This window comes from Barbatula barbatula, assembly GCF_947034865.1.
Source record: "Barbatula barbatula genome assembly, chromosome: 19".
Taxonomy (NCBI): domain Eukaryota; kingdom Metazoa; phylum Chordata; class Actinopteri; order Cypriniformes; family Nemacheilidae; genus Barbatula; species Barbatula barbatula.
In genome coordinates this window covers 22,685,347-22,698,913 of record NC_136782.1, presented here as the reverse complement: position 1 = coordinate 22,698,913, position 13,567 = coordinate 22,685,347, and the positions used below count along the sequence as shown (strand labels likewise).

The 13,567-nt window shown below is 41.4% G+C and overlaps 1 protein-coding gene across 1 annotated transcript in view; it reads left to right on the top strand.

Moving 5' to 3' along the window:
- Positions 1 to 13,567, top strand: part of lsamp (limbic system associated membrane protein) — a 78,946-nt gene that overhangs the window by 21,662 nt on the left and 43,717 nt on the right. The gene's annotated exons all lie outside the window — the stretch shown is intronic.

The window sequence follows — 13,567 nt, the reverse complement described above, 5'->3', positions numbered from 1 at the left end:
TTAGCCGAGTCAAGGGCAATATTGGGGGTCAGCTGTGGCCTAGTGGTTAGAGCGTTGGGCTTGTGATCAGAAGGTTCTAATCTCAGTGTCAGCAGGTCATGACTGAAGGGCCCTTGAGCAAGACACCTTACCCCTGATTGCTCTGCAGTAATGTGACACTGTATAAAACTACTTGTAAGTCGCTTTGGATAAAAGCGTCTGACAAATGAATAAATGTAAATGTGAAAAGGTTTGTAATAACTAAAAAAGTTTTAAATTCTGAATGTTATGTTAATTCAGGGTTGATGCAGATAAAAGAGCGACTGAGCCTGATGTGTAAAAGATTATCAATATTCAGAAAAATATGTATGTTGGTCGTATAGTTTTCAGTTTCAAAATATAGTTTAATATAATTGAAAGTTAATTTACATAATTTAAGCATTATTGTATTGTGTTTTGTATTTTTCAGTAAGTTATAGTATATGCCATTTTTCTTTAATATCGTGCAGCCCTAATCATATTTGAACTTGTGGGGTCCTCGTGAGGAAAACAACTTCTATTTTAAACTTAATAATTTTTATTTACAAAAGTAAAACTACGAAGGGGTTAGTGGTCACATAAAGAAAGCACAGTATAAAAAATCAATATGTCTATGAAAAGACCCCATAAAACAAGGAAACACATGGGTTAGTTTTCTGTTAGAGTTGCTTATAGGGGCTGAAGGCTAACTTCACTGTTAGAGGGGTCTTACACTCGCATATCTTTAAATATATCAGTGTGGTTGTGTTGTCCCAAGATTCACACCAACAGTAACGTTTTGTTGTTGTAAAGCATGTTTTCTAATTTAACTAATTCCTAGTCCTGGTTTAAGATAATCATTGTCTAGGAAACCACCCCTTAATACTGTCTCTAGCTGTGTATAAAACCTCTGGAGTCTATGTTCTCATATACCATAGATAGAGATGTAAACATGTAATTGTGATCTTTGAGTCGTGGCCTTTGTTCTGTACAGGCAGGTGATTATTAGTGGTGATTTTTCATCTTCAGAGATGAATCTGAGTATTTATCATCGTCATCTAAAAAGCTTCAGACATCTGGCACTCTTGACAGTTGATATTTAGTCATATTAATGTCAGAATTGATCCGATTAAAGGAACTTCTGTGTTCTCGGTAGATTTTATTTACATTTAGTCATTTAGCAGTCATTTTATTAGGGTGACTGAGCTCATGTTGGCCCAGTGCTTCATGTCTAACCCTAAACTCTTAATTCAATAGAAAATCGATTAGCAGATTGTCATGGTGAATAGATTTTCTGAGAATATTGTTTCTGGAAGGTTTTATTATCATTACACTGTAAATGTTCTGCTTGTCCACCCTGTGGGATTTCAAGAAAGACAGTTTGAGCATCTTTCCTGCTGTTGAAGAGGAAATAAAAGACTCGAATGGGAACGTGACGGCCTTGTATTTCTAACATGTGACAGTTCATCCAAAAATCATAATTTACTCACCCTTTTGTCATGTCAAACCTGTGTGACTTTTTTTCACAGAACACAACAGAAGATATTTTGAAGGAAGTTGTTCACTGGACCCCCCTCTCACTTGCATTAGTTTTGTGTTCATACAACAGAAGTCAATGGGGTCCTGTGCTGTTCGCATACAGACTTTCTTCAAAAGATCTTCTTTTGTGTTCTGCGGAAGGAAGAAATTCATCATGGTTTGAAATGAAATGAGGATGAGTAAACGATGGCAGAATTGTCATGTTTGAATGGGAGTTTGTGAATGGGTGAAGTTTTTATTCCAAACATTCTCGCAGCTCTTTTGGATTGGTTGGATGAGACAGATCCTCTGTGGATCTGTGTGTTTTAGTAGTGGTTGTAGTTTGAGTGAATAACTGAAGAGCCGGAGGGCGAGAAGTTCACTGTCACTCATCTCAAATCATGAATATTCATCTGCAGATTAGAATAATGTGAAGTTTGTCATTCCAAAGGCTGTCAGAGACCGAAAACACTCGGGACTTTTGAGCCACTGACTGAAACTCTATTTATCATCAGAAACGACAGATCAAACCTTCACAGGTGAGAGGACTGAGACACTTATGACCGATACAAACTTTATATTCAACACACACACACACACATCTACACAGAGACTCACACACACACACACACACATCTACATAGAGACTCACACACACACACACAGATCTACACAGAGACTCACACACACACACACATCTACACAGAGACTCACACACACACACACACACACACAAACACACACACATCTACACAGAGACTCACACACACACACATCTACACAGAGACTCTCACACACACACACACACACACACACATCTACACAGAGACTCACACACACACACACATCTACACAGAGACTCACACACACACACACACACATCTACACAGAGACTCTCACACACACACACATCTACACAGAGACTCACACACACACACACACACACACATCTACACAGCGACTCACACACACACACACACACACACACACACACACACATCTACATAGAGACTCACACACACACACATCTATACAGAGACTCACACACACACACACATCTACACAGAGACTCACACACACACACACACATCTACACAGAGACTCACACACACACACACACACCTACACAGAGACTCACACACACAGACACACACACACACACATCTACACAGAGACTCACACACACAGACACACACATCTACACAGAGACTCACACACACAGACACACACACACCTACACAGAGACTCACACACACACACAGACACACACACACACCTACACAGAGACTCACACACACAGACACACACACACACACACATCTACACAGAGACTCACACACACAGACACACACACACACATCTACACAGAGACTCACACACACACACACACACATCTACATAGAGACTCACACACACACACACACACACATCTACACAGAGACTCACACACACACACACATCTACACAGAGACTCTCTCACACACACACACACACACACACATCTACACAGAGACTCACACACACACACACACACACACACACACACACCTACACAGAGACTCACACACACAGACACACACACACACACATCTACACAGAGACTCACACTCACACACACACACACATCTACACAGAGACTCACACACACACACACACATCTACACAGAGACTCACACACACACACACACATCTACACAGAGACTCTCACACACACACACACATCTACACAGAGACTCACACATCTACACAGAGACTCACACACACATCTACACAGAGACTCACACTCACACACACACAGACATCTACACAGAGACTCACACACACATCTACACAGAGACTCACACACACATCTACACAGAGACTCACACACACACATCTACACAGAGACTCTCACACACACACACACACACACACACACATCTATACAGAGACTATCACACACACACACACACACACACACATCTACACAGAGACTCACACATCTACACAGAGACTCACACACGCACACACACACATCTACACAGAGACTCACACACACACACACATCTACACAGAGACTCACACACACATCTACACAGAGACTCACACACACATCTACACAGAGACTCACACACACACATCTACACAGAGACTCTCACACACACACACACACACACACACATCTATACAGAGACTATCACACACACACACACACACACACATCTACACAGAGACTCACACATCTACACAGAGACTCACACACGCACACACACACATCTACACAGAGACTCACACACACACACATCTACACAGAGACTCACACACACACACACATCTACACAGAGACTCACACACACACACACACACACACATCTATACAGAGACTATCACACACACACACATCTACACAGAGACTCACACATCTACACAGAGACTCACACACACACACACACACACACACATCTAAACAGAGACTCACACACACACACACATCTACACAAAGACTAACACATACACACACACAAACACACATCTATACAGAGACTATCACACACACACACACACATCTACACAGAGACTCACACACGCACACACACACACATCTACACAGAGACTCACACACACACACACATCTACACAGAGACTCACACACACACACACACACACACACACACACACACACACACACATCTATACAGAGACTATCACACACACACACATCTACACAGAGACTCACACATCTACACAGAGACTCACACACACACACACATCTACACAGAGACTAACACATACACACACACAAACACACATCTATACAGAGACTATCACAGACACACACACACACATGCTGCAGCCAGGCTTTTAACGGGAACAAACAGAAGGGCACACATTACTCCAATTTTATTTAGTCTCCACTGGCTTCCGGTAAAATACAGAATTGATTATAAAATTTTAATTTTAACTTTTAAAGCAATACATGGACAGACACCTCAATATATCGCAGACATGTTGACCCCCCACTCTTCTTCTCGCATTCTTCGCTCCTCAGGTCAAAATCTCCTGATGGTACATAAAACCCGCCTTAAAACTCGGGGAGACCGCTCCTTCCAGGCAGTTGCTCCAAAATTGTGGAATGCACTGCCCTTGTCGTTGCGTTTGGCCGATTCTATTGATTCTTTTAAAAAACAGCTGAAGACACTACTGTTTAGACATGCTTTTAGTTGATTGAGCTTTTATGTTTGTTTTTATGTTTGTATGATGCTTATTATATTGTTTTGCTTGCTACATGTAAAGCACTCTGTGATTCTTTCTGTGATGGGTGCTATATAAATAAAGCTTACTTACTTACACATCTACACAGAGACTCACAGATCTACACAGAGACTCACACACACACACACACACACATCTACACAGAGACTCACACACACACACACACATCTACACAGAGACTCTCACACACACACACACACACACACACACACACACACACACACACACACACATCTATACAGAGACTATCACACACACACACACACATCTACACAGAGACTCACACACACACACACACATCTACACAGAGACTCACACACACACACACACACACACATCTACACAGAGACTCTCTCACACACACACACACACACATCTATACAGAGACTATCACACACACACACACACACACATCTACACAGAGACTCTCACACACACATCTATACAGAGACTATCACACACACACACACACATCTACACAGAGACTCACACACACACACACATCTACACAGAGACTCACACATCTACACAGAGACTCACACACACACACACACACACACACACCTACACAGAGACTCACACACACACACACACATCTACACAGAGACTCACACACACACACACACACCTACACAGAGACTCACACACACAGACACACACACACACACACATCTACACAGAGACTCACACACACATCTACACAGAGACTCACACACACACACATCTACACAGAGACTCACACACACACACACACACATCTACACAGAGACTCTCACACACACACACACACATCTACACAGAGACTCACACATCTACACAGAGACTCACACACACACACACACATCTACACAGAGACTCACACACACACATCTACACAGAGACTCTCACACACACACACACACACACACACACACACATCTATACAGAGACTATCACACACACACACACACATCTACACAGAGACTCACACATCTACACAGAGACTCACACACGCACACACACACACATCTACACAGAGACTCACACACACACACACACATCTACACAGAGACTCACACACACACACACACACATCTACACAGAGACTCACACACACACACACATCTACACAGAGACTCACACACACACACACACACACACACACATCTATACAGAGACTATCACACACACACACACACACATCTACACAGAGACTCACACATCTACACAGAGACTCACACACACACACACACACACACACACACATCTACACAGAGACTCACACACACACACACATCTACACAGAGACTCTCACACACACACACACACACACACACATCTATACAGAGACTATCACACACACACACACACATCTACACAGAGACTCACACACACACACACACACACACACACATCTACACAGAGACTCACACACACACACACATCTACACAGAGACTCTCACACACACACACACACACACATCTACACAGAGACTATCACACACACACACACACACATCTACACAGATACTCACACACACACACACACACACATCTACACAGAGACTCACACACACACACACACACACATCTACACAGAGACTCTCACACACACACACACACACACATCTATACAGAGACTATCACACACACACACACACACATCTACACAGAGACTCTCACACACACACACACATCTACACAGAGACTCACACACACACACACATCTACACAGAGACTCTCACACACACACACACACACACACACACACACATCTATACAGAGACTATCACACACACACACACACACACATCTACACAGAGACTCACACATCTACACAGAGACTCACACACGCACACACACACACATCTACACAGAGACTCACACACACACACACACATCTACACAGAGACTCACACACACACACACACACACACATCTACACAGAGACTCACACACACACACACACACACACATCTACACAGAGACTCACACACACACACACACATCTACACAGAGACTCACACACACACACACACACATCTATACAGAGACTATCACACACACACACACACATCTACACAGAGACTCACACATCTACACAGAGACTCACACACACACACACACACACATCTACACAGAGACTCACACACACACATCTACACAGAGACTCTCACACACACACACACACACACACATCTATACAGAGACTATCACACACACACACACACATCTACACAGAGACTCACACATCTACACAGAGACTCACACACGCACACACACACATCTACACAGAGACTCACACACACACACACACATCTACACAGAGACTCACACACACACACACACATCTACACAGAGACTCACACACACACACACACACACACACACATCTACACAGAGACTCACACACACACACACACACACACACATCTATACAGAGACTATCACACACACACATCTACACAGAGACTCACACATCTACACAGAGACTCACACACACACACACATCTACACAGAGACTCACACACACACACACATCTACACAGAGACTCTCACACACACACACACACACACACACACACATCTATACAGAGACTATCACACACCCACACACACATCTACACAGAGACTCACACATCTACACAGAGACTCACACACGCACACACACACATCTACACAGAGACTCACACACACACACACACAGAGACTCACACATCTACACAGAGACTCACACACACACACACACACACACACACATCTATACAGAGACTCACACATCTACACAGAGACTCACACACACACACACACACACACACACACACATCTATACAGAGACTGTCACACACACACACACACACACATCTACACAGAGACTCACACATCTACACAGAGACTCACACACACACACACACATCTACACAGAGACTCACACACACACACACATCTACACAGAGACTCTCACACACACACACACATCTATACAGAGACTATCACACACACACACATCTACACAGAGACTCACACACACACACACACATCTACACAGAGACTCACACACACACACACACACACACACACACACATCTACACAGAGACTCTCACACACACACACACACACACATCTATACAGAGACTATCACACACACACACACACATCTACACACACACACACACATCTACACAGAGACTCACACACACACACACACACATCTACACAGAGACTCACACACACACACATCTACACAGAGACTCACACACACACACACACACACATCTATACAGAGACTATCACACACACACACACACATCTACACAGAGACTCACACACACACACACACACGTCTACACAGAGACTCACACACGCACACACACACACATCAACACAGAGACTCACACACACACACACACATCTACACAGAGACTCACACACACACACACACACACACACATCTATACAGAGACTATCACACACACACACACACACACACACATCTACACAGAGACTCACACACACACACACACACGTCTACACAGAGACTCACACACGCACACACACACACATCAACACAGAGACTCACACACACACACACACACACACATCTATACAGAGACTATCACACACACACACACACATCTACACAGAGACTCACACACACACACACACACGTCTACACAGAGACTCACACACGCACACACACACACATCTACACAGAGACTCTCACACACACACACACACACACATCTATACAGAGACTATCACACACACACACACACATCTACACAGAGACTCACACATCTACACAGAGACTCACACACGCACACACACACATCTACACAGATACTCACACACACACACACACACACACATCTACACAGAGACTCACACAAGTGTTTATTGTGCGTTTTTCTGTCACCCACTGATTTAACTGTATCTTATTGAATTAGAAATGAGCGTCTTCCTCTTTGTTTGTTAATGTTATTATGCATCAAGCGAGGGAGGTTCAGCAATGACACATAATTAATAATCATGTTTTTAATATCAACAGTTAAACACTTCAATACTAATAAACTGTATTTGCATAGAAAGTAAACAATAACAACAGAAACCGTGGCGATAGACAGAATGAGGACAGTTGTAGGGTTAGATTTAAAAACAGCTAATTATTTACATCTGAAATACATTCAAACTCGACCTTCATCATCATCTGTCTCATAAATGATGTGAAAATTTCAGTATCAGTGTGTAATGCAGATAAATGAGAGTGACATGATCTTATTAAACAGACAGCATATCTTCACACACAGAGAAATACTGAGTCTGGCACGGGTTTCATTGTGTTTGATGATTGTGATGTGTCCATGTATAGTAGATGTAATGTTATTGGCATTAAATCGTCTCTCTCTGCACATTGCTATTTTAAATACTTTCCAGTGTGAATGAACGTCTAATTGATTTAAAATCCACACTGAACATTTAACCTTTATCATTGCATGGTGTCAATAAAATGTATGAAATATGTATGTATGAATGAGACTAACAGCGTTAGGAAACCGATGGATGGCTGCAGGGTGCACACAACGGCTTTATTATTCAGGAGTTGAGTATACTTTTATTCAATATAGCAACTAAAAATAATCTAAAATCCGTCACTAAAGCCACATTAAAGTGAGTTTTAATGTCACAAACAGGATTTCTTGTTTTTAATCAAGCGACTAAAAAATTGAAATGACCAAACATGAACATATGATTAACGCTTTCATTGGAAATGACTGAGCCGCGTCGAGAAGAACGCAGAAGAGGTCGTGCAAGTAGTCCATGAAAACAATGTGAAGTGATGCTTTTGGAAACACTTCAATGTCATTAGTCTCCCAAAACAAAACAGCCAGAGAGAGAGAAAATCCAGCAGCCGAGTCTCTTGAGCGACGCTGAAAGATGCTGAACTCGCACAACCTTTACAATCTCCCATGAGACGCATCACAGCCCTACAAACCATTGAAGCTCATTACAGAGAGACATGTTGAGGATTTATATGCGCTTTCTCTCTGAGCTCTCAGGATCTGAGGAACAGAGACCAGCACACAACGGATGTCATCTGAAGCCTGTAGGTTTCACATATTTATTATTATTATGTAAAGTTGGAATGTGTTTTAATCATTGTTATACCACCTGGACACCAGAGGGCGTCGGCCCCTGACGTCTATTGAGTTTATTTCCTCTGTTTGAATGAGTTGAAAAATGTTTGAAGTGTTGAATGTTATAACTACACTGTTCTCAAGGTTTCTCATGGTGTTTTTGTCTTATAACATGTAAGGGTGGTGTTTTTCCTCATGTTGGTTTTCATTCTTCTTTACAGAAACATTATTTTATTTTTAAACCATGCACATATGAACATGCACTTCAGGAATGCAAAGTGAATTGAGTTCAAAATGTGTAACTCGCTCATGAATCCCTATAGTGAAGCTTGGGTGTATTTTAAGTAGCATGTCTGGCGTATGAACAGGTCTTCGTGTGGTGTCGTATGTTATATTACATGCACATTCAGCTCATGAGATCATTGATGGTGATGATTTCTGTCTCTAATGATGCTCATTTGCATTTAGAACGGACATCACTCTGTAAGAACCCTTGACCTTTTTAAGAGCTTTTGACTTCAGAATGATTAAATCAGGACCCAGAAATGATTTCAGCCTTTCTGTTCTTACATGAACCATCATCAAATTAAACTGCTAAATGCGTGACAGAGACAGAACGGCAGTATTGTTTAATGTTTATCAGTGTCACTCATATATATTATTCGATTTATCTGATGCAGAGACTCGTGGAGTCGAGTTGAGAAGTTCACTCTTCATCGTTTTCATTACATGTATTCTATTGACTTGAATCTGGTTGTTTGAAAGCATGTCTGTGGCTCTGTGTTGTTACATTAAATCTACAAGACGTGTCTTGTTCTATCCTGGAGAAGCGTGTAGATCATCTGAGAGAGCAGCAGTTGACCTCTGTCACCAGCAGCAGAACGTATGGTTGCTCTCAAAACCATCACCGGCTCAAATCAGTGGAGTTCATGCATTCTAACTTACCAGTGCTATGCCTTATACTAGACCATATTATTATTTGTGTCAAAACTATTGAACTACTTTAACCTCGTGACGTACATCCAACTTGAAATGGTACGGCTCACTAGGTATTTACAATGAGCTGTTGCTGCCTATGAAACCTAAACTAGCTGAAAAAAGATTTAAAGTACATACAATATCAGCAACATAAGAAGATATAGTATATTGTAAACGCCACTAGGTACATCGTCTTTTATAAGAAAAGAAAAAAAAGCTTTAATGCAGCACAAAACGATCTGAGAAAGCTATGGCTGAAGAGAGAGCGTTTCACCGTTTCTCCTCACACACGGATTTGTTCCAGACATCTGACCACCAAACACAGATCACAGAAGCATACGAGGAGCACAGACTGAAAACTGTGCAGCGTTTCATGCGTGAGAGTGCATATGCCTTTATTAAATGTTTCAATCACCATATTGTGTCATTATTTCATTGACAAATGTATATATCCAAAAGTAAATGCAATTTTTGTCAAAATATAGGCCTGTATAAAAGAAGTTATAACGCTTAAGGATAAATACCACTACATTTCAGGCAGATGTATTATCAATTTATTTGGCATTGATATATTTATTTATTGATTTGGCGATTATGATGATGAGCTTAACTCACCCAAAAAGAATTTCCAGCTAGATGTTATCATTATGTAGAGATTTGGAAATGTAAAATGTGAGCTTACTCGCCCTTTAAACGTGAATCTTAAAACCTCCATCAGGTCCAAGAAGAACGAGTTACTTAAAACATCAGTTTCAGTTTGATAATCATTGGTTTAGCTCAAAGAAAAATATATATATTATTCAGCATTAAGTAAACATATTTGAGTAATGTGATTATTAGAAGTTTATTCCTCCAACAAAAACATCTGTGACTCTATTAACTCTACATGTTATCTCTTAGCCACAGATCTTAGAGTAGCGGTAGTACATTTAAATCAAACACAGATTAAGGGACTGAATAATATGAGCAAGTGTAGAAACCATCATGAGTGAATACATGGGTATTTATTCAACTAACCCTACGTGAGCAAACAATTAGGCCTTAACTGATACGACATATACGGACAAAACACATAATACAGAAACAAACTAAGAATGAGAGAGAGAGTGTGAGGGAGAGAAAGACGGTTCAACACTTCAGTAAAAACAATCACATTTCACAGCTTAAAAACTGGCTAAAATTAAATGAATACTTGTATTTTCTCAATGTGCAAAACAAACGCCCAGATCCGTGTGGTATGATTTGACTAAGACCGCCCACGTGTAAAGCGTACCTGTCTGCACAATTGAAGAGGAACCTGATGTCCCAAATATGGTCAGAGGCGTTACATTTTCCTCACACACTTAAAGTATTCCACCAATCACTACGCACTCTGCCCATTAAAGAATCTGCCCATTTCAGAGAGGCGGAGCAAAGAGGAGATACAAACATGCACGGTGTGTGGAACATGCAGCGGTTTATACGCATTGCATTACATCTAAAACAAACCATAATATTCGTTTTAGCCGTGTGATATGACCCCTTTATCTTCATGAAAGAGTTTGAATCGACCAATCAAAATTGAGCACTCACCAGCTAATTTGCATCTTTATGACCTATCAAATGTGCAAAATACCAGTCCAGATTATTATATAAAGAGTATGAAGTGTTTTATGCTCACACAACATATATCAACAAGGAGGACATCAAGAGACAAATATTTAGGTACCAAACATGCCAGGTTAGAATCACATTAGGTTTCGATTCATTCGTAAAATACCATATGAGCCAATGACAGCGTAGATTATTTAATTTGATTTCTTTTATCTGCATTTTTCTGTTCTCTTTCTGTAGTGCGGATACAGTATATGAGAGGTGACAAGACAGTTCAGGAGAGAGTGATTGACAGCGTGATGCGACCGTTTCCACCCAACAATAGTCCATATACACTTTAGGTATGATATGATGGGCCCTATCGTACACCCACAAAGATTTTGCTAGTTTCAGCCCGATGTAGTTCTCATTTTCCCGTCCTGCACCGTGTTGTTTAAATATCAAATTCCTTTGAGCTTTTTTGTGCGCCCATGGGCTTGTTGGTCTGAAACAGAGGTGTTTTTTGGCACATTGTTGGCACGTTGCTATTTGAGGAGCTGAAAATAGACTACAATATTATTTAGTTATTTTAAGAGCGCGTTGGTAGAAAATGCGCCTCAGGGCCGGTCCACAACGCACTTTCACTTTACTTATTACAAGGGAAGCGCAGCAGCACACAAACATGCCAAATATACAGTGATGGAAATTATTATTTGATCCTCTGATGATTTTGTAAGTTTGCCTGCTTACAAAGAAAAGAAATGAAGGGTCTATCATTTTTACAGTCCTGTAGATGGTCTGCTCACGTGCTTTGACCTCACGCACGAGCAGATGCGTGTCCCTTCTGGAGAAGCATTCAGTCTTTGCTCTTGCAAATTCTGCCGTGTAAATAACGAATCCGCCATGGCGCGAGCGCAACTGGCTCTTAAAGTGAACAAGAGATGAGACACGTTGCGCCCAAAAAATAGCCATTACAAATTAAGAGAATCGGGACAACTCGTTTATGACAACGTACGCAATAAAGTATCTTACCCTTAAGACTGTCTAAACGTCCCGTTCTTCTGGCATTTTTCCTCTTTCACAATGTCATCTAAAGCCACTTGCATGGTGACAGAGATGGTTAAAAGACTTCAGA